Genomic DNA, 26,476 nt, shown 5'->3' with positions numbered 1-26,476 from the left:
CGGAAAGCATCCAGCAAGGAAAAACGGATAAACATTGTTAAGGTCGTTCCAACAGCTTCCAGAAAGAAGGATGGCTCGGATCGATTCAGGTGTTTTCGCTGATTTCAAAAGACCGGCTTAAGGTAGCAGTTTCACTTAAAAGAAATTTAATATAATCTCTGATTTAAAGTCAAGGGCGAGTATGAGAGTGGGAGGTAAATAAAGTGATGTGAATAGCTCTACTGCCGCTGTCGCGGTGTCAGCGATAAATGTTTTATCCCTCTGCACAAACCTGCTCGTCACTGAGACTCCCGGTTTAGTTATGGCTGCCTTGACCTTAGTCAACTCTTGCGCTCTGCATTTCCTTTAGGACGTACTTTAACGCAGCTCTTTTTCTTTTTCCCCTTTAAAATGACACCCACAGCGTTCATCAACCATGAGAAAGTGCCTCCGGAGGTTTTCCAGTCTACATGTTCTTACAATAAACCCTGAGAGCCAGCGTTCAAAAATGTGGAGAGACGCACGCACGTTGCACCCTGACAGAAGCTCATGAGGTCAGCAAGCACACACTGTAACCCTTTAACCCAGCAAACACACACTAATGAGTCATAGGACCGGCCGTGTGGGTGTGTGTGTGTCACCGCACAGATGCAGAGTCAGTAAAAAGTCTCTTGTTAAAGTCAGCTGAAATATGGATTCAAGTTACGCCTTAAGACTCCTCTACCTTCCCCATCTAGATAAACAGGAAATCAGCTTTTGTGGTTCCACGAATGTGAAACGAAGCCAAGCTGATCTGTAATTTTGTTTATTGCAGGGCTGCATTAGGCTCGCCGCAAGCCGCTTATTTTGGCTTCTCCGGAGCTTCTCGCGTTGCTTTTTTTTAATCTTTCCACTGACTCCTTCCTGCTGACTTTCTTGCATTATCATCACGCTTCATTGACTGAACGTGCAGTCCCAAGTTGCATCGAGCATTTTTTTCCTCCCCTTCCTCTTGTACTCAGATAAACAATTTACAAACCTCGGATGTGCCGCACACACATCGGAACAAATTACATGGTCCGGGTATTTGCACGCTCCTGCAAAAGCAGCCATTATGGTACAATTTTTTCATTGTAAACACAATTATGCAAACTGAGTTGGATCTATTTATCTGCTGCTGGGAATTGATGTGTAATTTTCCAAAAAGTGTTTGCCTTGCATTTTAAAAAATAAAATCAGTTGCTCTACAGTCTGTATATGCATCTCATTGCCTTGATATCGAATATGTGTCGGGTTAGGATTATAAAAAAACCAAAGACAAATAAACAAATGCAAAAAAAGAAAGAAGGAATGACTAATTGTCAGCAGGGTGTAAAGAACGAGGGAGTTAGTACTGTATATGTATGTAAGCTAATTATGAGCTGTTTGGATGTGTTTGTTAGTTTAATTGTGAAAATGCACATAATTCACTCTGTCATCTCCAGGCATTAGCGCAGTCAGGCATCACTTTTACCGGCGGAAGTAGCTCTAAGAAGTCACAACAGCTCAAACTGTGAGCAGGGTGTGCAGTTTTTCAGGCTCTATCGCTGACAGGAGGACATATCCGCAGGTTCTGAAAGCTGTCAGCACACTTGTAGAACAACAGTGCGTCTCCCATAGTTTCTGTCTGCAGTACATACATAATTGACAAATACAGCTAGAAAGCCTGAGTTCTTGCTCAGCCCTGTAGCGCTGCTGAGCTCTGCATTAGGAATCATTACTTTGCTAAAGAAATAAAAGGATCCTGTTTTTCATTATGAGTATGCATGTTCCAAAGCAATCTAATCAGTGCCTATGAATGAGCCCAAAGCCAAAACATCGTATTTATTAAAAGTAAAGAAGCCAATACAGAAGTGCCTTAAACCTGCATTTTTTCCCTCCGATGGCCGGCATGGCCCGAGTCCTGCCGGTGACGTAGTTGTGTAGAAGTCTTTGTTAAATTGCCCGACTTCTTATGTTATGCATGACCTCAGTAAATATTTTCTTGATGACTTTATTGGATTTTAAGTCTTCTTTGAAACAGCATGACTTTTATTTTGTATATAAACCGGGTATGACTTTGTGTGCTGCTAGCATGTGACTCACAAACTGCTATATGACCATAACAGATACAGAAATGAGGAACTTGAGGCTTCAAAACGGAAGCAAATGGGTGACATCACCATGACCACATCGATATGATCTCAGCTTTAGCTATTACAGAAAGCTACGGCAAACTAAAGTTAGCTTGTGCTGGCAACTGAAGAGTTGGCTCTTCAGTTGATGTCATGTGATATTAGGTATGGACTTGTGTTTAAGACTCATAAGACAACATATGAACAAGTCGTCAGATAACTTCACTCATTTCTTTATAATTTGCTTCAAAAGAGCCAAAGCTGCTGCTAATTTTTTTAAGTAGTCTTGAACAATTTCTCAAGGTCTTTCTAAGGTTTCTCTTTTTTTCACTTTCAGTCAAGTCCTTGTTTCTGACCATTTTCTGACTGCTTTTTTGGTTGTTGTTTGTTAAGCCAGTCATCACTGATCTATGAACCATTCAAGCATAGAAAGGCACCAAACTCAAGGGATGAAGCAGTGTTGTATCTACACAGACATCAAAGAACCAGTTATGCTAAAAATGCCAAAGATAACAAACAATGAGACACATGAAAAAGTATTTTTTTCACCAACAAGGTGCCAAACACTTACCTCAGCATGGCGTGCAGACTGGACAAGTGGGGGGCAAGAGAAGAAGAGTCAGGCCTAAAAACTACCTACAGTAGATGAACAGTATCTAAGGTCACGTCCTTAAATAGGGGGAGAAATCGAGCAAAGGCCTGACACAGGCCCTTTGGTCCATCTACTGTTTGGTCTCAGTGGAGTGTGGCTGTGAAGTTGTTGTTGTTAACAGGGAGAAAAGGCTAACGTATGCCACATTACCTGTTTAACGTATACACATTACATACCTGTTATTAACCTCTGTCTCTCTTCCACAGCATGTCTTTATCCTGTCTTCCTTCTCTCACCCCAACCAATCACAGCAGATGGCCCCGCCCCTCCCTGAGCCTGGTTCTGCTGGAGGTTTCTTCCTGTTAAAAGGGAGTTTTTCCTTCCCACTGTCACCAAAGTGCTTGCTCATAGGGGGTCATATGATTGTTGGGTTTTTCTCTGTATCTATTATTGTAGGGTCTACTTTACAATATAAAGCTCCTTGAGGCGAGTGCTGTTGTGATTTGGCGCTGTATAAATAAAACTGAATTGAGCTGAATTACACAAGAACTGGACTGAAGATTAGTGGCAACAGTATAGTGCCCTCACTATGTACCTGTGGCACTTCTACCTTAACTTTAGTGTATTTATTGTAGACTGAACTATTTTTTATTCTTAATCCTGCTGCTGTAACACAGTAGTTTCCTTTGTGGGATCTATCTATCTACTGGCAATAGCTCGTGGTCATGGATTGGCCTCCCCAGAGCTCAGACCTCAATAGTCTTGAGGCAGTGTGCAATCGATTTTGACAGAGAAAAGAACAAAAGCCAGAAACATCTAAAGAAGAGCTTTGAACGTTCTCCAAGAAGCCTGGAGAACTATTCCCAAAGACTACTTAAAGAAATGACATGAAAGCGGCCTTTGTTCAGAAGTTTTAGTGCTCAGACATGTTGAAAATTTGACTTTCAAACAAAATATAAAGAAATGAGGCTACCTCAAGATTTTTGGACTTTACTGTACGTGTACTGGTGATTATTAGTGCCATGGAGGCATCATTGAAGGAAACCACCCGGCACAGTAGCTAAAGAGTCAGATGTCCAGGTGGCCACCTCCAAATGAATCCTAACATGGCTCTGAAAGTTTGGGCATATAGTCAGGCAATGTTTTGCTTTGCTGCCAAAAAACGTGGACATAACAGGTCTGTTCACGTTCAAGTTATGCTGCATGCAGCATTAGGAAGGCCTAATCTTCATCTCTTCAGCAGCATCGTGTCTGTGGGTCATAGCTTAGATCCTGTGCTGGTTGTCACCTGTGTGTTTGACTGGACAGTGAGAGAGAAAAATAAGAGGGTCTGAAGGAAATACAGAAGAAAAGTATATGATATCAGACAGTGTGACATCATCATATTTCTTTCCAGGAGCTAAAAAAAAAGAAAAGAAAACCGTGTTCTTCGCAGCAAACCTGTTCCAGCAATCGTGTAAGCTTGGGCATAAACACTAATGCTTCTGTCCTGACCTTTTAACTTACCTCTTCCTGGCCGACTCGCTCTTACCCGCCAGGTAGTGCCATCTCCCACAGATGGAGAAGAAATGCTGAGACAGGCCTTAGCAGCTGGGGGCCACAGAGCGAAACCGAAAGCAGCATCATTACAGTCAGTCACCCACCGTTTAGCAGACATGCCCTGTGTCTCCTGTACCTGCTGCTGACCAAAGCAGTGAGGCCGAATCAAACCGTTCAGCGCCTCAAAGCCGGGCAGGGAGTGAATGCACCGTGGCTGCAGTAATGGACACGCAGCCGAGTTTGTAAAAAAACTTGAAAGACACAAAGTTAAAGGGCAAGAGCTCCACTGCGCCGAGTGTCCCTCTTCGTGAACTTTAGTCGGGCAAAGTCATATCCTGTAATAGCCTGTAGGATGTTGATGCTTCTTTCGCATTTTTCCTGCTAGCAGAGTAAGAAAATCAGGGAACAAGAGAAAAGGAAGCAAAAATGCTACTCATTTTTAGCTGCTCTGGCAGGATGACAGCTGGTCATTTGGGCTTTAATATGTTCCGCCAATTATTCCGTGAGCTTCAGTGAAATTTCGTACATATTCAGGGTTCCAAGAAGATGAATCACATTGAGTCATCTTCATCTGCTCGATGGACTGGCACAACATTCAGCAGTGCTATTCCCAATTACGTATTTTTAGAAAGTTGTATTTAGCAGTACTGACAACTCCTGAGTAGATTGCCATACAAGTTGATTTCATCCACTGCTGACAAGCCAAACTTTTAATCCTCTGCTTGATGACAAAATGCCTGCAAAACTAACGAGTTTGATATTAGATGTCATCTTTTTGTGTTTTGTCCTACTGAGAAAATGTTAGCATGTTAGCACACGTGCACAAAAAGACAAATAATTAACATCATCAACATTATACATGCTGAACAGTAGTATGTTAGCATATATGTCTTAGTATTTAGCTGGTGTGCCTAAGAATCTCACAGCAACCCATTTTAAATCCCAGCATGCATCATGGTAACATTTCATCAAAGCATCTGTGCGATGCACGTGAGGTGGCATCTGAAAGGAAACAAGGACAGGAGATATAATAATGGCGTAAATCACACAATTACCAAGTAGGAGAAAACATTACCACCAAAACTACTTCAGAAAAAAACAAAACAATATTTCCATTATAATAAATTTTCTTTTTTTTTTTTCAGATATCACCAATTCATAACAACAGTGGTGTCGAGGGGCTTTATGTTGTAAGGTAAAATCCCAACAATCAGATAATCCCCTGGAAGTAATGACTTTGTGACTGTGGCAATGAAGAACTCCCTTTTAACAGGAAGAGACCAGCTCAGGGAGAGACAAATGTTACACTGGCTCTGCCTACAGTGCTGATTATAATTCATATGTAGCTTTCGGAGCGACACCAGGCTCTTCACGGAGCTGCTAGCACGGCTGTCACAAAAGACGAGGAAGATGTTGTCATGATACGTAACTTATGATACAATGATACTGCGATTTTGCGATGTGCTGTGAATTGCACGAAACTATATTGCAATGTAGTGCAATAAACTGCGAGTTATATCTGCAGCATCTGTTTTATCTAATACAATAAATACATTGATTTGGTTCAGTTACTTTTGTTGGTGCACAGTTGGACTGTGAAGCAGATAAACTGACCACAAGTGTCATTAAAACTTGTGTATGTGCATGCACATGACAACCAAGTTAACTGTATTACAGTCTAGGTCAGCTCATATGTGTGGACTGCTGTGCTGCTGCATTGCTCCTCTCGTCCTGTATGAAGTAAATAGCTGTTATATTCACATATGAACTTTCTCTAGAGCCGGGGTTTCCGTGTCTCTGAAAAAAATGTAGTAAAAGTATCGAGTAACGGGGTTCCAGCATCCTGAGCATGTAACAAAGGCCCTTGATTTCCACCAAGTTGTATAGACACAGGTCATTTCACATGAAGGAGATGATAGATTGTGCTGTTTTCTTGGCTCACTCTTAACTGTCAGGTAGCTTTGTGAAGCTAAGTGTCTCCAGTGTTTGTTGGTTTTTCAGTTGCGTTCATTTAGGGTTAGCGTCCATAGCTAACATTATCTCAGGTGTCTTTGCAAACCACACATCATATCTGATTTGTCCTGTCATTGTTAAAAAAATGCAAAAAAAATGTACATATATTTGATTTTTAGAATACAAAGGATTTTTTAAATATAGTTTTTGGCCTTTTTCTGGCTTTATTGGACAGACAGAGTGAAGACTCACAGGAAAGCGAGAGGTGGAGACATGCGGCAAACAGCCACGGGTCGGATTTAAACCCGGGTCAGCTGCTCTCAGCCATACGGCATCTGGTCGCTTTCTCATCCAACTGAGCTAAACCAGCACCCGAATCTAAAGTGATTTAAAGCAATGCCACCATCTTTGTTTTACCAACTTCCTTCTGCACACTTTATCACCTCTGCTGACCTACCAGCTGGATCCACATGTTTGATCTGGCACAGATTTGATGCCAAATTGAGTTCCTGACACAACCTTTCCATTTAAGCTTAAGAAGTTTACTACACTGAGACCCTTTGAGGTTGTGTCTGCTCCCAGAATCAAATCAGACTTCTGCATATGATGAATGTGTTAACAGCTACCCAACAAAGTACTAATACGTTCAATTTATATGAGCAAATCATATTAAAAAACAAAATATTGCAATACACATTTTTTTAAAACTCATTTTTCTTATTTGGTCTTACAAAGTAATTAGTAAAATCATGTTGTGGTAAAAAGTACCAGATGGTTTTAACACTGCAACATAAAAAAATTCTTTGACAGTTACACTCTTCAAACTTTGCTGCGGTTAAAAAAATGCATCAAAGCGCAGTTGTTCCAATCACGTGAAACGACCCTTGAAACACTCGGAAAACGCATTCGAGTACCATATGTTTGATGTGTCTCCAGCCAGTTTTTACATAAGCAGTCCTCGCTAAATATTCCCAAGGTAATATTTCATTTCCACAAATCTCATGAGTCTTAAGCGATAGCAGCGAGGAGACCTTGATTCTCCCCACTTTGAATAGACCTTCATGTGAACATTATTATTAATTCATCAACCTGCCAGGCTGGGCTTTAGCCTTAATACATTTTGAGATTGAGCTATCTTCCCTGGCAAGGCTCGGAGTGATTAATGATTGAGGAGAGGTGAGAGCATCAGCTTAGTCCACTACAAACGTATGAACCCGTGAAGAGTCTGGGTCAGAATTCCAAATGATCCAAAACATTCCGTTACACCGCTCCGCTTAACATCAAAGTGTTTACATAAGAGCGCTAAAAACGGCGCCTCTCAGGCCGCCGTACAAAGTCGAGCATCTCCGACAATGCCGTGGGATCAAATCTGGTTACACACAGCTTTAAGCTTATCCTGTTTGTGTGATGGTTGCTTTTGTCAGGCCTCAAAGGCTTCTGAGCTCCAGAGTCACCTCAAATAAGAGGGAGAGAGAGGGGAGAGCTTCAGAGAGCAGAGAGTATCAGCATATGCCCCAGCGGCGAATGAGATTCTGCTTAGATTATTCAGCGGGAACACCAGCTCAGTCCTTATTTTTTTCCTGTGCTTGGCTTTTTTCTTTTTGGCTCTCTTGTTTTATCTACTCGGTTAAAAAGCACACACTCGCTTGCAAACGGCGCACATCCCTCCACACTCCAAACTACCCGACACTTTGTAGACAAAAGATAAAACGAGACCTTTTGAAGGTCGACGTGCAACAGGTGAAAGATGTTGGGGTCTTGGCGGTGCGGCGCGATTGTTTTGGTGTGCGTGAGACGTCTGGCCTCTTATCTCTGTTGATGTGATACCTTCTTTCCACTCTGCCCCTATGTTGCGAACACTCCACCTGCTCTTTGATGTCCTCGCCTCCGTCTTCCTCTGGCTGTATTGGTAAAGCAGCCGCACTGCGCGGTCAGCGGAAACCCTGAAAGCCAAGACTCAAAAAGCTTTGGATAAACACACTTTCTTTCTTTTTCCTTTTTTTCCTAATTGTGCGACATTCTCAGAGGCAAACGGAGGAGGAGTTTGTCAAATAAATGTCAAGGCTGATGGCTGGCTGAGCTTAGTCATCGAGCAGCAAGCAGAGACTCGTGCTGCGGTTTTAGTTTCACGTAAAAATCAGTGTTTTGAAGTCTTAAACTGCCGGCCGGATGCTGTTGCAGTCCAAACTGAACACAATCCGTTCTCATCAGTGACGAGTGATGAAACAGTCCCACCGTGCAAAGATCTGTTGTAACGTGACTTGGCCCCAACGCCGACCTACCTGCCGCAGTTCGCTCTGACACCTAAAACCTGAGCTTGCACTGTTCATGAGTGTAGTGTGAGATTTCGCAGCTATTTCTGGCCCTTGACCTTGTTTCTATAGGTTTCACAGTTCTCAAGAACTTAGCAAGTAAAGAGCTGTCAAGTTGTCACGTTAATTCCACTGCTGCACACCTTTGTCTTTGTTTTTTTGTAGTTTTTAAAGAACTTGGATGCGGTTTCTCCTGTTATGAATCATTTGGCAGACTAAGAATGTCAGCCCATCACTGAGAGCTGTCCACACATTCTCCTGCTAATAGTTTAGTTTGTCAGCTTCCTTTGGGGCGAGATTGTGAAACTTTTGAAGAATTAACAGTGTAGAATTCCATCTATGAATAAAAAGCATAAGTAATAGAATATATAAGACTCCTTTCTCGGCAAAACATCTACGGATTTTGTTACTGGAGCCTTACTTGGTCCAATCGAGAAGCAACCAGTGCCAAAAACTAGAATACATACATGTTCTGAAAATGAGCCCCATGTTTCATGTCACTGTGCTGCTCCTCACATACAAGGTCTTAAATAATCAGGCCCCATCTTATCTTAATGACCTTGTAGTACCATATCACCCTATTAGAGCACTTCGCTCTCACACTGCAGGCTTACTTGCTGTTCCTAGAGTATTTAAAAGTAGAATGGGAGGCAGAGCCTTCAGTTTTCAGGCCCCTCTTCTGTGGAACCAACTTCCAGTTTGGATTCAGGAGACAGACACTATCTCTACTTTTAAGATTAGGCTTCAAACTTTCCTTTTTGCTAAAGCATATAGTTAGGGCTGGACCAGGTGACCCTGAATCCTCCCTTAGTTATGCTGCAATAGGTGTAGGCTGCTGGGGGATTCCCATGATGCACTGGCTGTTTCTTCTTCACTCACTATGTGTTAACAGACCTCTCTGCACTGAATCATACTTATTATTAACCTCTGTCTCTCTTCCACAGCATGTCTTTATCCTGTTTTCCTTCTCTCACCCCAACCAATCACAGCAGATGGCCCCGCCCCTCCCTGAGCCTGGTTCTGCTGGAGGTTTCTTCCTGTTAAAAGGGAGTTTTTCCTTCCCACTGTCGCCAAAGTGCTTGCTCATAGGGGGTCATATGATTGTTGGGTTTTTCTCTGTATGTATTATTGTAGGGTCTACCTTACAATATAAAGCTCCTTGTTTCGGTGCTGTATAAATAAAACTGAATTGAATGTCCTGCACCTTTTTGGTGGCAGATGGCCCCGCCCCTCCCTGAGCCTGGTTCTGTTGGAGGTTTCTTCCTGCTCAAAGGGAGTTTTTCTGTCCCATTTCTGGGTAACAGCCATAAAAACTAGAGTTAAGGCTTCAAAACAAAAGTCCAGAAATGAATGCATGGCTATATTCATGGCACAATAGGATACCACAATATTGGTGTCCTCCCTGCAGCTTTGTGATGAGTGTTGTGTTACTTCCTGGTTTTAATCAGTGCACTACCTTCAATATTTTTGCCTATGTCTATACTCCCACCCCCCCAAAGTGTGAAAAATCGCATACACCATGTTGGTATATGCAGTGTTTGGGTCTATCATGAAGTGGGCTAATCTGATCTAAGTTCGGCAAAGATTTAGACAGATCCTGTTGTCTATGACATCAGCAAGTTTCTTTACTGACTGATACATCATTCATGCGACTCGTGAAAATTTTTAAAACCCTGAATAAACTCATCGCACTTCTTGACCTTTCTCTCTGAAATAGTCTACTGACAATGCAAATGATTTAAACCAAATGAGAAATCAAGGAAAATTCATTCAATCGTCATCACGTAACTTTCTGCAAGTTTAGCAAACTGCTGCAGATGCTGCAGACAAACATCCTGCTGCACGCTCCTCTGTGATTAGTCTAAGTTAAGTTGCATCCAGATGGCTGTCACTAATTACTTGCACAGAGAATGTTAAATGTTGTAGAAAAACATCTCAGGATTTAAGAATAATGACAAACTTGTCAAGTGAATTATGACAACAAGCATAAATAGACCATGAGGTATTGCAGCTGAGCACAGAGCAGTTAATGTGCAAAATGTGCCAAACCAGGTCACCATGGAGATGCCTTTTTCCCCACTGATATTTAATTGTAAGGGTAGCATTGCTGTCCTTTCTGCTCTGAAAGACTGGGTGCAGCGACACTAGAGAAAAGTAAAACACTTTAATATGATTGTTTTCAGTTTTTGCATCTATGCAACTAATGAAAATTAATGAACTGTGTTATGTTTTTGGTGATATCCACTATTCTTCAGTTCTCCAAAAATAAATCTGTCATATTTTTGGATTAATTGACTTGTTACATTAAAAAAAAAAACTTTATAGTGCTTAGATATTTCATCTACTTTTCTACGAGACAAACACGGGGTACTTTTCATAGTTTTCTCTTCTCCCAACCTTTTCCTTTCCAATGCATGTAACTCACAGGAACTAAGTATAAAAGATTATGAGCTTCAGCTAGAGCAACATAAACACCAGACTGTACCAAACATCTGTTTCAGTCAGCATGTATAGAATCAGATGTGTCAGTAACATCAAACAAAACGTTTTTAATAAGATATCTTATGTGTTTAATCTCATTAGATATTGCTTCTTTACGTTTTCCTCGTGTCCATCTCTCTGGAGCATTCGGTTGTTCTTCAGAGACTCATTTGACTCAAAAACTGTGATTTATCTGACTAACAAAATGTAAAGCAAGAATTCTTCATCTGAAGTTTCCTTTTATAAAAATGGATTTTGTGAAATTTGATCATTTCGACACTTTGTACACCGGGGCAGGGATAAGGACACTTTTCTGTTTCTTAAACAGCACCAGGGATCAGAGATCAGAGTGATTTGTTGCTTCATAAGCAATGAATGCCACTGCCCTTTTGGTCTGTCAGTTCAAACGGATGAGGTCAGGGAAACTCATCAAGCTACGGTCTCGGTTAATCACTCTGGTTCAGCTAAAGTCATTCTCTCCTAGCAATCTATGTGTGCAGAGTTAACTGGGCTAACTGGAAAAATGTTACCACTGAAGCTGTTGTAATCAGTGCTCTGCATTCACAACTGATCAAATGAAAGCAAATACTGCAGGGAGGTGGTACAAGGTGGCAACAGACTGGTTTTTGACCTTTGGCAACCTCCAACCTCACCGTAGTGGCAAGCATTTTTTGCAGGTTGTATCCAGGTGAACTCAGTCGCAAAGGTGCGTCACTTAAGTCCTCCTCGTGATTGCTTTGGTTGCTAAAGACACAGACTTGTATGTAAACAATGGCCAGCTAACACTCAAGAGGCAGTTAAACTTTAAAAAAGTGAGATTCAAACTGCAGAGACTGGCCAGGCCACACCATGACCTTGATGTGCTTCTTTGTTTCCTTGATGCTATGTTTCGGTTCAGTGTCACACTGGAAGACCCATTCACGACCCATCGGTCCATCAATCTGCAGAAAGAGGTTCCCACCCAAGAACTTACGATACACGGCTCCGTCCACTGGCCCTCCAGTGAAGTCGTTCTGTACCCGTAGCAGCAATGGCATCCTTTAGGTCATAGCAACACATTTTTCTGGCACAACTTCACCTGTTTCAAAGTGCATGGAGAAGACAAAGATCTGATGACATGAAGACTCCAGCAACACTTAAAATAATAGGGAATAACTTTATTAAGTGACCAACGTGTTTCAGCCTGTGGCCCTTATCAGGGTCTTCAGGTCATACTCAGCATTTATCTTCCTCAAAGACTGAGGACAACTGATGATTGTTGTGTATTTCTTCCATTTCCAAACAACTGCACCAACAGTTGTCACCTTCTCATTAAGCTTCTTTCTGATGGGCTTTTCCCTGATGTCCTTTCACAGCTTTGGTGGTGGAGAGGCTGGAATGGAAGACGCTGACTCGGTGGACAGGTGTGCTTTATACACATAACGAGTTGAGATCAGGAGTATTTATTCAATTCAGCTCAATTCAGTTTAGTTTTATTTATAGAGTGCTAAACCACAACATCAGCCCCTTCAAGGCTTTATATTGTAAGGTAAAGACCCTACAGCACAGCCCTATGATGACAGAATATATAGAACAGATGTGTAACTGATTGTAATCAGTGTGGCACATCTGCTTCATCAGCTTCATCCAATCATTCCTGCTGGTTTGTAGGCGATCAAATGAAGAGTTCACTCAATGACATGCAAATCAATTTCTAACTTTTATGAAACGTGCTTATATAATCTTTATTTTCTGAATGTTTGAGCCTCTCTACCTCTAAAACTTAGAGACTGTTAGTTTCTTTGCAAGTGAGCAAACTTACAAATTAAGCAGGGGATCGGATAATTATTCCCCCGCTGCATAAGGACCAAGTATGTTTTTGAGTACGACACATTTCAAAAAGTGCAACTATTTCTATGGCTTTCATTCCCAGACAGTTAATACAGTGCTTTTGTTAAACCCCTTCAAATGCAGCTTAAAGGCTGTCCTTCTATCACATCTCCATTGATTTAAAATCCATTCTGTTGGTGTGCAAAGGCAAGATTGCGAAAAGTTGTGCCATTGTCCAAATCCTCATTGTTGGTCTGATTTTGTGTACAGCAGGACATCTTTATTACAGAGCCATTCAATACTCTGAGGACTAAAATGAAGTTCCATTTACCTCCATTGTGAAGGAAACAGAATGAAACTAATATAAGCACGACTAGTTCAGGCAGAGATAGCGACATGATACGCTTTTGTTGCTGTTAGGCTGTGTTTTATTTTTCCCTGACGAGGTCATCTGTGTTCTGTACTTGCTCTTGCTCTCATGTAGCTATTCAGTCAGGTTACATAAATATCCAGTGAAGCTAAAAGCACCCATTACTCGCCTGGAAAGTTGACAGACAATGGCATTTGGCTGAAAAAGCAGCAAGCGGCAGAGTTTGATTGTCACGGGGGGATAATGTTTCATTTCTTTTGTTGCGGCGCGGTGAGCGACCTCTCACCCCTCCGAACCGCCCCCTAAATCAGTTGCTCTGATGTAGATCGCATTCCCTGCTGTTTACATTACCCCCCCATGCCAGACGCTGCCACCAGCCTTTCACACCTGTCCCGTCACGTCCACGGAAAGGAAACTGTGATACATTTTCAGAGTAGAACAGAAAGGCCTTTGTGTGTGTGTGTGTGTGTGTGTGTGTGTGTGTGTGTGTGTGTGTGTGTGTGTGTGTGTGTGTGTGTGTGTGTGAGTGCACAGACATTCACACTGAGTCAGAAGTGCCTGCATGCATAGGCTTACACAGCTGGCCCACACAAATTCACCAAAAACTCAATGAGACGCACATATTTGTGTGCACGGAGCTGTCAAAGCGTCAGCCCAGTGAGTTATGGAGCTGCTGGATGTGTCTGAACATGGAGGGAAGATTCCACTGCTGTAAGGAGTGATAAATTAGGGAGAAGTGAGGAGTACGAGCTCCTAACTCTGACGGAGATGCCTCAGCCGCTCACTGGAGAGGCCAGGAAGGCCGACATGTGCCGTCACCTCAGTGCCATGTTTTCCCACCCCATACATATATATTTACACCAGCATAAAGACTGGTCAATTTTAGGAAAAGCTGGAACAAAGCTGCTTTTCTTCTGCTGTAACAACACTCTTTCACATGTTAAAAAAAAGTACATTTTCTTTTCACGCTTGCAGCTGCTGCAGGTAAGATAAATACAGCTGTCCATACAGCGGCTTACCGGGGTCACTGAAGGTAAAAGACACAAATAAATAAGGGACTAGGTGGGGGGTGAATTTCAGAGAGAAACATCATTAAAGCAGCAAATTTACGCATTTTTCTATCACTGAGGAAGACAACAAAGAAGCTAAGCTTATTAAAAGGAGTCAGAGCTGGACGAACAACACACCGCTCTCTGTCTCTGTGTGGTCGCTCTGTTTCAGTCAGCTGAGAGATAAGCATGCAGGTCTACAAAGCACAACACTGAAGAAATCTCTGGATTCAGAACACAGACACACTCTCTACTTTTAAGATTAGACTTAAACACAGATTGTTGCAGCATCTGCAGCGATGCGGACACTGTACCGGTCTGCTGATGTAAAGAAGAGCTAAGCATAAAAGTGAAGACGTCAATTGACCAGCCGATCCACATCCTCACCCTCGCCTACATCCATGGGCTCTGGGTAGTGACCAAAAGGATGAGATCACGGATAGAAACAATGGAAATTAGCATCCTCCTAAGGGGGGCTCAGCTCAGCCTTAGAGACAGGGGGAGGAGCTTGGTCAGCCAGGAAGAGCCTAAGAAGAGACACTAGTCCACTACACTGAAAACCAGCTGAGGTGGTTCAGGATTTGCAGTAGGATGCCTCTTTGATGCCACCTATGTGAGGCGTTTCTCCCCTAAAAGATCCAGAGCAGGAAGCTGGGGAGAGAGTCGGGGCATATATGTATGACCTGGACCTGGATAAGTGGCAGAAATGGTTGGATGATGTATCAGAAGGTGCTGTAACAAAATATCAGGAAGTGATTCCATGAATATTTACCTCAGTGCTTCATCTGAACACAACTGAGGAGTGGAGCTACATATATGTGAATATGTATTATATGCAGACTGTTTTTTTCTCATGAATGAGTTCAATTCTTTTTACATAGCACCGGATCACAGTAACAGTTGCCTCAAGGCCCTTTAAAGATCCTACATGGCGACAGTGGGAAGGAAAAACTCCCTTTTTACAGGAAGAAACCTCAAGCAGAACCAGGTTCAGGGAGGGGCGGGGCCATCTGCCATGTTGTCTCAGTCCATATAAAGCATCAAACTAGTGACAGCAAAAAAAGCAACCAAACACAGAAATGTTTAAATGGCTCAGCTTTTTATCGATACATTTGTTTCCTCTTAGGACAAAACAAGATTTTTATCATGTTATGAGAACCTCCACACCTTGTTAACAATAATCACCACTCACTACAACAAGAAAGCTGTGAAATCACGCAGCTAAGATAGAAAGAAAAGAGACCTCCTGTGTAGATTAGCAACAAATGAGTTTTTTCTCTTGTAAAAAAAACCTTGTTAGCGTTGATGAGCGTGCGAGCAGAAAGTCTTCCCAAGCCCCCAAGTCTTATTATTGTTCTTTTAGGCACTGCATTTATTTAATAAATGAAGAATGGGGGAAAAAGGAATAAATCAGCAGATCTGCACTCCATTTCAAACAAGTAAGAAGCTGCTAATGTTAGAAGCAAAGTGTTTTTCTGCTGCTTGTAACAATAAGTGATTGATGATGATGCATCTGAAATACTCTTCAGTGTTTTTCATCTGAGGAAAATGCTGATTTTCTAATGATGATGATGATGAAGACGCTATCATTTCACACACACATTCCTTCCTGTTAGTGGAATTTTCCTTCCAGTTTCTCTCTTTGTGCTGGTACAGCTTTTGTGAGATCTTATATTCTCTCTGTGTGTTTAGTTAGGACTTCAGTTATTTTAGTTTTATTTCTCCCAACCAAACTGCGGTCTTTGTCTCGCATAGCTAAACTAGACGTGGCTCAAAGGATGGCACCGCACACCAGTCAGCCAGCTTCTCCGGCTCATGTCCAAATTGTCTTACTAGGACCAGTTATGAGCATTTTTACCAACATTCATGGTCTCCAGATGATCCGTTTTTTGCACACTCCTGAATAATGTCAGTAAGTGCTAAACTGACTGGCATAACTTTAGGTACAGAGAGTTATGTTACTATGTATCCCAATCACCCTGGTAACCACCAGACAACAGAAGTTGATCTTTGCATTCAATGCTAATTTAATATTATCATGCTTCTGTGCTAACTAAGGTGGTGACCAACCCTGGTGTATGACTAGTAATGCTTTCATCATTTGTTAGGTAAAGATGTGTCTATTCATGTTTGAAATATGTCTTTACTGACACATTTAAAGAGAACTGTTCATGCACGCTGTTTCGTCTTGTTACTAAAAGACAGTTTAAAGAGTCGTCACTTTAGTTCTTCAGTACACATCAAGTATGTTTTTTGTTATTGAAAACTCCATTCTGTTAATGTGACAGTGAATTACAGATGAACTTCATTAACTAAACGCAGCTAGCACTCGTGTAAGCTCCTCTGTTTTTGTCCATGCATGATCATATCAGCCAAGATTTCACACTCAAGGCTTCAAGTCCACAAATTATCTCATGGGTGACATCTGGGCGACTGTTTCATCTTTTATAAGCACTCTGTGCTTTTTGAGTGATAACATACGTGTTTCCATGTTCAAGCGTCTACTGTGTTGGATGAATCTCATCTCTTTTAATGTGTTGCAGAGTTTTTGGAATAGACACGAACCTCCAAAACCTATCCAGCTGTCATTCTAGGCACCTAAAGCTTTTTATTAGCGCTATTCATACGAATCACATCTTTAAGCTATCTGGTTTACTGGTCCTGGTGTACACAGTGGCTTACTGTGCCCTAAATACCAGTATCATGTACTTATTGGTCTTTGGGGACTGAAAGAGCATTTAGACTCAGAAACAGCAAATGACAGCTGAGTTATTCAAGATGATGTGTGGTTAAGCCAAACTCTGGATATAGCCATTTAGCTAAGCTCATCAAAGAGGAAGGGCTCGAGCACATTTTTGTTTTTGTAAGATAAAAACTGGTGAAATAATCTCACAGCGGTGTCTAATAAACTATCCTCACATTAACAAGAATAATTTCTCGTCCTGGCACTGCAAAATATGCTGCCGAGTAGGTACAGCTGCAAACAAGCTAGCTTTAAAGCATTTATATAAACCACAGCTGCAGATACAGTCCCCATCAAAGTTTAAGACCACTCGAAAAATGGCAAAAAATCATATTTTGCATGGTTGGATCTTGACAAGGTTCCAAGTCGAGCTTGAACATGAACAAGAGACAAAACAAGGCTGTTTTACAGCTCACTCACAGGACTGCAAGGGCATGGACAGACATGCTTTTTATTTTTTCAGTATGATTCCTATGATGTCACAATGATGCCATAAGGTTTTGTCATACACTGCATGAATACAGCAGCCGGGCCCTGAGCTGTCAGGCTGCAGCCTCCGGTGTAGAAGCACCGCGCTCGTTTTCATCTTCGCTTTCTGATGTCAGCTTTGTGTTCATACAGAAAAACTAAGAGAAAGATTCTAAGAGTAGTGTAACAAATTACTTTCTCCTGGGAGTGATTAAGTAAAGTACTTACTTGTACTGCATTACTTAGTGTACATATTAAACATTTAATATGTATAATACAGTGCTTCTCTGAACAATGACCCCAACACAGATCACAACACGATGGGGATGCACCTCCAACTTTGCACACCTAGGCTGTGCTGTTATGGTCTCTTCAGCCTTTCCAAACAACACATTCTTATTCAGCCTTTTTCTAATTGTTATGTTGTGAACGTTAGCATGTAAGCTCCTAACTGAGGCCTCTAGAGGCTCAGACATGCAGCTCGTGGGCTTTTCTGCATTTTCTCTGAGCACTGCACAGTCTGACCTGGGCTGAAACACACCTGGATAGACTGTGCTAACACGTATGTCTGAAATGGGGCAAATTTCTTCTTTTATAAAGGTGCTCACACTTGCTGACAATCAGTTAAGTGTATTTGATTGGCAGCACCTGGCTGCTACTTACCCTCTTCACTCCTATGGAAGCACCGAGGAGATGCTTGGGTTTCCCACATGACCGTACACGTTAGTGTATGTTGGACAAACACTGACATATCTGTTTTCTGTTATCTTGTTCTTTCTTCCTCTCACCACACAGGTTTCAAAGCCATCCATTAAACCACACAGTCACCACATTCATCACAGCCCACACACACACACACACCTGAGATCAGTCCACGCAACCCGCATTGCTGCTATTTCATTTCTCATCTTCCTCTCTCAGCACCGGAATATTGGACTAATGGGCCTAATAGCACGCCCACTGCTATTCAAAGAATCGGCGGCTGCACTGGAATAAAGGATCATCTGTGTGTGAAGAGGAAGAACCTGACACAGCGAGAGGACCAGGAGACCCAGTAAGAGGGGAAAAAACATGATGGTGAGAGAAGAGGAGCCATGAAACCGACATGCTGAGAGACAGAGAGTGAGGCGGGATGACGGGGCCAGACTGACAGGAAGCACCAGCAGAAGGAAAACGTGAAGTGCATCCGACTGTAGTCACACAGCGCTGCTTAGCTGTCGGCACCCCCGGTGCACGATCCAAACATCGGCACCTTTGATTGTGACATTTTTTTGGTTCTTTGTAGCTTTTGTCTGAGCTCAGAGTAAGTGAGGTCGGGTAAAATGAAAGCATCTGAGAGGGGAAAAACACAACAACACTGTCTCGCCAGTCACGCACAAACGAAAACACTTGTCTGTTCGGACTCTACTGTTCAAAAATGTATATCCCCGGAGCTTGAGTGATTTCCTCCCCACATGCTGTTAGACTGCTGCTGAAATCGAGACGGGAGCAGTTTTCTCTTCCTGATTCGCATGAGTTGATGGATTTTCATCTACCAGGAGTTTCGGCTCAGCTCTTCAAAATGATTTTTTTCTGTCTGCATGCACACATATTTCTGTACGAGTGGTTATTGGAGAATTACATTTCTACAAATGTACTCATTACTGTGTAAATTAGCACAGCTACAATTTCCTTTTGTCTTTAGTAGCCCTGATTTAATAAATGGTAATTATCTCCAGGCATTTGTAATAGAAATAAAAAAAGAGGTTTAGGAATGAAAATGAGATTGGATAGGAATATATATTTTTAATGAATTTAGTTTCCTGAGGAGGGAAACTCACAACGCTGTGTTTCAGCTGATAAAAACTATTTTTTTCTGTTCACAGCAGAAATAGATTTGTTTATTTGGTGAACCTGCGAGCGAGCCGCTTTATTCTTCTCCCTGAAACAACCTCTTCCTGTTATTTGCGTGTTGGCTCGCACTGACGACGTGAAAGTGTTTAAATCCCACTTTAGGAAAAAAATTAAGATCCAAAGTAAATCGAAGTGAACGCATCTGCAGATCCTTATTATGACCTTTATTAAATCTTACAGCTGACTCTCAAACAAATGCATGAATTATTCATGTCTGACTGACTTGATTGCTACAAGGGGCACAGACACAGCGCTCTTTTTTCTTTTTTAATTATCTCATTTGGGCCCCCCCCCCCTTTTTTTTTCACCACAGAAGTTTCCAGATAAGGTTCAAGCTTTCCCCCTAATCAAGCTAATGTTGGATCCTTTTAACGAGCCAAGCCTCCCCCAGTCTGACTTCTATCACTTTTAAACTTTATGTGTCTATTAACTATTCCTCCGTAGTAATGAACATATCAGCATTTTGCAGTTACACGGAAGTCTTCATGGATGGGAGTAATTAATAAACTACATCTAATTAAAATGCATTTTAGAGGGGGCGGGGATGGAGATGTTTGCAGAGGTATGATGGTGGGAGTTCATGTGAGACCGCGTACGCCTGTGAGCAGCTGATTTCTTTGCTGTCTTTGATAACAGTCGGAGTAAATTTTGGACTGATTTTCTCACTAATGCTTCGCAAGTTTTGTTATTTTGCAGCTGATGTTTTAGGGTAAATATTCAGCAGCTGTCGAGTCGGTTCATTCAGCTTTAAATCTGGGGAGACGTGTGGCATAATAGACTGAAAGGTTAGCTAGTGGAGCAGCAAGAGGCATGTTCCACTTCAGTCTCTACTTTAAATTGCTGGTATTCATCAAGTTAAGTGATGAGTCTGCATGATGAATGGTCTCTCATTAATATCATTATGCTATTAGGCTACATCTCTCACACTATGCTCTACCTAGAATATGCACATGCTTTGCATTTGTGTGCTCTGTGTGTCACACTGTGTGTGTGTGTGTGTGTGTGTGTGTGTGTGTGTGTGTGTGTGTTTGCACATCCCTCAGTCAAAGTGAGGCCGTGACAGTGTGGTTCATTTCTACAAGAAGCCAAGTTTTTCCAGTGAGACACATTTTAAACCATTGTTTAGGCTCCTGTTTTTTAAAATATACTTTCCCACAATTTAATTCATTCCAGTTTCATTTATATGGAGTCAAATTCCAACTACAGTCACCTCGAGGTGCTTTATATTGTAAAAGAAAGACCCTGCATACACAAACAACAATCAGACAACAGAGCAAGCCTTTGTCAACAGTGGGGAGGAAAAACTCCCTGTTAATAGGAAGAACGCTCCAACAGAACCAGGCTTATGGAGGGGCAGCCATCTGCTGTGAGGGGGGGCAGAAAGAGAGACACCAGATAAATATGCCTTATTTAGTAGTTATAGTAACGATTTACTATATATGCAGATAACACAGACATTTATGTGCCAGCTATGTGTACCTAGAAAACATGGTTGAAATCCCAATATTATCTCCCTGTCATATATCGATGTCCTTTCCGTATAGAGGTTGCATCAGATTGTCTCTGCAAAGTGAGAAATATACATCAAATTATTCCAAAGAAGCAATTAAACGTATTTGTCTTTGAGAACTAAAGACGATTTACTGTTATCCCCTTTCTGCCCACACTGTCAGTATAATAAATACTAGAAAGGTTCCTCTCAAATGCAACGCTAAGTAACTCAGTCAAATAAGTAGTGGAATTAAAAACTTGAGGCAGTGAGTTCACTCCTGAGGTTCTTCTGATCCTTTTAATCAAGGAACATTTGTTTTTTTTATTTCGTTCTAATCAGATAGTGGGAAACAGTTCTTGAACAAAAACTTTCTTTTGCTAGAAAGTCTAAAAAGGACCTCTAGGAGTACCAATGTTGACGTATTATCTGACATACATACTATTTTTCAACCATGACCAGAAAAGCCCACCAGAGGACGGGTATTCATTATTGAAATATTTGCAAAAATGTCTACAGAAATTGCCTAATTTCAGATTTCATTAAATACAGGAACAGGAGAGTTATAGATATAATAGTTCGCATACAGTATCAAAACCAACCACAGCATCAACCTGCACAATCTCTATAAGCAAACATTGAAAATAATGGAGGAAAACATTCTAACTGTCAACATTATAACAGCGAAATAGTTGCAAAGTACATTTCTACATTTTTGTAACTTTTGTTTAATATATAGGATTATCCAAAATCAGAGGACGGGACTATCACAGTTATGAAATTGCCCCCCCCCCAGTGCAGGGTTAGGGTTAGTAGGACTCAAATGGTTAACACGGCTGTTTACTAGAGATCTCGGTTAAGTTACACTCGGGCTTGAATGTTTTAAAAGAATATCAATGGAAACTCAACACTAAGACAGTGTTAAAAGAGTTGCTATGAAAAGCAGCCATGATGGTGCTAAAAATATTTGTGTGACTGATGTGAGTCCAGGTCATGAAATCATAGCTCGAGTTGTAGCTGATCATGTAGAAGAGGCCTGTGGAAGACTCCAGACAGAGACATGAATCCTGTCTCTTAGTACCTCTGTGCCCTTGCACACAAACACACCTAATATGTCTATCGCAGTAGATTTACTCCCACCTGATATAAAACCACAGACCTTTCCAGCTACGGCTGACCTCCTGCTGAATTTCTCCAAGCAGATGTTCTTGAACCCTCACAGCACATAGGCAGGATGATGCCTTATAATTATAGATATAAACAGATTGTGCACATGGTTTAACCTGCCATGGGTGATAAATTGCAGCCCGGTCTTGCTGTATAAACTGCCAATGCCAGAATAGAGTCCTCTCGGCTACCGAGGGTCAGCTGCAAGAGGAGGATTTAATGAGGAGGGCCACCCAAACAGTCTGGGTGTCCATCTGTTTGCTCTCTCTGCTTTTACATGTCACACATCTTGTGAAGGCGGCAGCAGCGCTGGACCAGCGGGGCTGCTCAGAAAGGTGTAAATGCATCACCAAAAAGTGCACTTTTACTGAAAACGGGGAGAGTGACAAACAAACGAAAACCTTTCAAGACTAAAACAAGAAGATCAAGACCTTTAAAAGTCAGGTACCAAAAAAACCCTCCATTTTTACACTGACAAGGTTGCCAGCATACCTGTTAACCATGCAGGCTTCATTTGTTGTACACTCTATGTGCTGTATGCACACATGCAGTGTCTGCTTGTAGGTAGAGAACAGAAAAGGAGTTTAAATAATTTTATTAGTTTTAGTGTGGGGAGCGTTGTGATTTAGGGGTTTGAATTTAAGCAGAAAAACTACAAATAATTAAATTATCAAGAAAAACATTTTGATTTTTGTTCAAGGATCACATTTTCACTAACTGTTAAAAATTCCCCAGCATTCAGGACTCCTGCTGCGTAATGATTTAACTGAAAAACTGTAACTAGGTATAACAGCTTACTTGTTTTAAGAATATTGATCATTACAAATAATTACCAACGACTCTCATTCAACAATAAACATAGGGAAAAGACTCCTACAACCAGCTGCAGGCAACAAGCCCAGCTAAACTTTGGTTAATATTTTGGCACACTTGGGTTGAGTTCTGATAGGTGTCATAACATCTTACAGAAAGGTGTTCGTCTGCCTCCGAGACACCGCTTATACTTAAACTGTGTCTTTCTCTTATCACTGTAGATCAAATATCTAGATTCATAGCTAATAGGTAACAGCTTACACTACAGTTACAATTAGTCTCGAATCATTAGCCTTATTCATTTGCATGAAAACAGAATTTAGTCATAGTTTGAACTGGTCTGACCAAGAATTGGATGTTGAAAAGTGTCCTGTGAATGTCACATCACATGGCTGATTTTCTACAGTAAAATGTCTGTTGATGAGAACCACAGATACTGTAATAGATGGACCTTTCCATTACGCCTTCACCCGGTGGTTTTTAACTCTACACTCTGAATCTTCAGCATTAACCATGTTAATGTTGTTTTTTCTTTGGAGCCAAAAGTCACATTATATGGATGCCAGGGCGCAGCGCTAAGTAATCAGTTAAGGCTTGTTAGCACCTGTCAGTGTTAATGTGTTGCAAACCTGTCAGCTAACACAGCCACAACCCTAACTCGGTTAATATGTGTTATAATTACTCCTGCTCAGAGCTGTTATGGAGGAGGAAAATATCTATAGAGACCAAAACCATTGTTAATACCAGCTTTGAATTAAAAGTTCATTAATGTTGTAAAGTTTAATATGGGAGTCTTATGGGAACCGACTCCCTTTTCGAGCAAGCCTCAAGCCACAGCTGGAGAAGTCAGTGCCTCAAATTCGTTGTTGTGCTCCTCAAACCAATTCTGAACTACTTTTGCTTCGTGGCAGGGTGCATCATCCTGCTAAAAGAAGCCACAGCCGTCTGGGAACGATGTACATGGTTGCAACAATGCTTAGGTAGGTGTTACGTGTCATAGCAACATCCACATTAATCGCAGGACCCAAGGCTTCCCAGCAGAACATTGACCAAAGCATCACACTGGCTCTCCTGGCTTGCCATCCTGGTGCCAGGCGTTCCCCAGGTAAGCGACCCACAGGTATCTGGTCATTTATTAGAACCAACATTCATTTTTCAAGCAGTTTGACCCTTTTACAACTGTTCCTTTCACTTTTGATAGATATGGACCATTGCAGACAGAAAACCGCCCAAGAGCTGCAGTTGTGGAGTTGTGCTGACCCAGTTGTCTAACAATCACAGTCTGTCCTTGATGGACTCCCTCAAATCCTTATGTTTGCCCAGTTTTCATGCTGCTAACACACTAACAGGAGCCATGATGAAGAGACAATCAGTGTTATTCACTTCACCTGTTATTGGTCATAATGTTTTGCCCGATCGGTGTATTACCATAACCAGCATACAAATTTAAATAAAATGTCCTACTTGCTGTAACGGGTTCAGCGAGTTTGAAGGCAAATGCACACATGATTGCAATTCACTGGCACAACCATTTATTTTTGTTTGTTTGTTTGCCAGCTGGCACGGGGATCTTATAATATATACTAATCACAATCGGCCTGCAAATCTAATATTGCTTTTTTGCATGAAAGCCTGACAGAAATCAACACATTCTGTTACAACCTGAACCTTCCCCAAATATTTGATTTGTTCAGCTATTCAAGGTTTTAACATCTGAGAGTCATTTCTCGACAGACGGTGATTCTTCACTTTTCCATGTTGTTAACAGATGTCTTTTCACAATAATGAGACAGTTCGGCAGTCTGTTTGTTTATGTGAGTAGAAAAAAAGAGCACCAAAAGTTAAACAGCAAACAGTATTTCATAAGAACAACTGAGTGAAGAGGGAGATGAGCGAGTGTGATGATAATTAATTGCGTATGTCTGTACGTTTGGGCAGCATCATCATTAAGTGGTTATTCTGTAAGTACTTTCTGTGATATACTAGAGATGTTAAAAATGCAACTGCCAACAGTATTTCATGAGAAAGAACAAAGACGGAAATGATTTCAGACCCAGAGCAGCCACCGCTTGTCTTGATGACACTTTAAACTGATCATAACCAGCTTCATGAGGCCGTCACCTGGCAGGCAAGCCTCCTCACTATGACTTTTGTATTTGAACAGTAGTATTAGCACAAAGCAAACAGCTCTGTTCGACTAGTCATATTTTGACAAAAACTGCTAAAAAAGTCAAGAGAAACAGGAGACGTTGTTGCTTTACAAGATTCAGTCAATACAAAGAAATATCAATAACTTTAAGAGTGAAGCTGTCTCACTCCTCGAAAGGATGACCAAGACGTTCCTCTGCTTTAAGGAATAAAAATATTACTCACCATCCTCTCAGATGAGAGCCCACATCAATACTTGCCAGAGTTCAAGTAGCAGACTCAACAGCAACTGTTGGGAGGAGACAGTTTGAAACAGGCCTTCATGGTTGAACTGCTCCTAAGAAACCACTACTGAGGAAGACCAACAGGAGGAAGACAACAAACGGCTGTTCGACCAGTGGAAATCTGGACTTGGATACGATGAGTCTACAGTATTATGTCAGACGTTTGTTTCCAGTTACATCGTCTCTCTGAGATATAGAGGAGAAAAAAAAGCTGGAGAGATGGTTCTGACCGTAAACGAGGAGGTAAGTGCGTATGTGTTTACTGAGAACTCACGACTAAAGATGTCGTTGCTACAAGAACCAATACAACATTCAGGAGTGACGCGCCATCCCGTGTAATTTGAGCGTAGTTGGTCTAACAGGTTTCGACAGCATGTAAAAGATGCTGCTATTGGTTGGTGAGCGTATTAAACATCTCACTGAGCTTTTTCATCGTCTTGAAACAGAGCGTGACGACACAAGGGCGGATCTGACAAAACAAGACACTGAACACATATAAGGTAGCCACACCCCTGCTTTAGTCTTTATTTTTTAAACTCTAATGGGGACCATCATTTAAAATCAGGACACGGATCAAGTGAGCCAAAATGTAATTTTCCCAAATGTGCAATTACATGTTTTGCCACCGTGGGAATCGTCCCCTGCTGCCCATTTGTAAGAGAGCAAGTGTTTCCTAATGGCTTCTCTTTTCAGACGTGGAAATTTCATTGTTTTGTTTAAAAATATACAATATATACCCAAAGCACACCTCCAGGGTACAGTGCACATTGTTTTCATCGAGAAACAGAGAGTTAGACGGTAGAATCACAATCACCAAAGCTCAAACTGCAGACTTAAGGAAAAGTGACCAACATGTTGCAGAGAAGGGTGGGGGCTTCTTTGGGGAACATAAAATTTCACTTATTTTGCTTTATTTACAGCTTTTTCACCAATGAAATAAATCCAGATGTTTCATTTTATAGTTGTGATGTCTTCAGTACTCAAGATGAAACTACTTTTGGCTGCTCTCTTATTTCCCAAGGGTTCAACACGACAGATGGATCCGCATGTTGATTTGGCACAGATATCACACTGAGCTTGGCACTCGGGGTACACTAACCCGAGGCCCTTAAGCTTGGTTTGTGCCTCCTCCTGGACTCAAATCAGGGATATGTTAACAGCTGCACCACGGAAGACACTGAAAACAATGAAAAGCCATTGAAGGAGAGGGTATATCTGAAATCTGACGAGTAACGTATGTATAGGTAATGTTCTC

At 41.5% G+C, this 26,476-nt stretch overlaps 1 long non-coding RNA gene across 1 annotated transcript; it reads left to right on the top strand.

Annotated features, from left to right (window-relative positions):
• LOC120433059 lies at positions 1–23,888 on the top strand. The gene is made up of 3 exons (XR_005608284.1): positions 1–122; positions 404–533; positions 23,701–23,888. It is a non-coding gene; the product is annotated as an uncharacterized LOC120433059 (long non-coding RNA).
• Positions 23,889–26,476: the final 2,588 nt, after the last annotated feature.

Source organism: Oreochromis aureus, linkage group 15 (genome assembly GCF_013358895.1).
Source record: "Oreochromis aureus strain Israel breed Guangdong linkage group 15, ZZ_aureus, whole genome shotgun sequence".
Lineage (NCBI taxonomy): Eukaryota > Metazoa > Chordata > Actinopteri > Cichliformes > Cichlidae > Oreochromis > Oreochromis aureus.
This window is presented reverse-complemented; position numbering and strand designations above follow the sequence as displayed.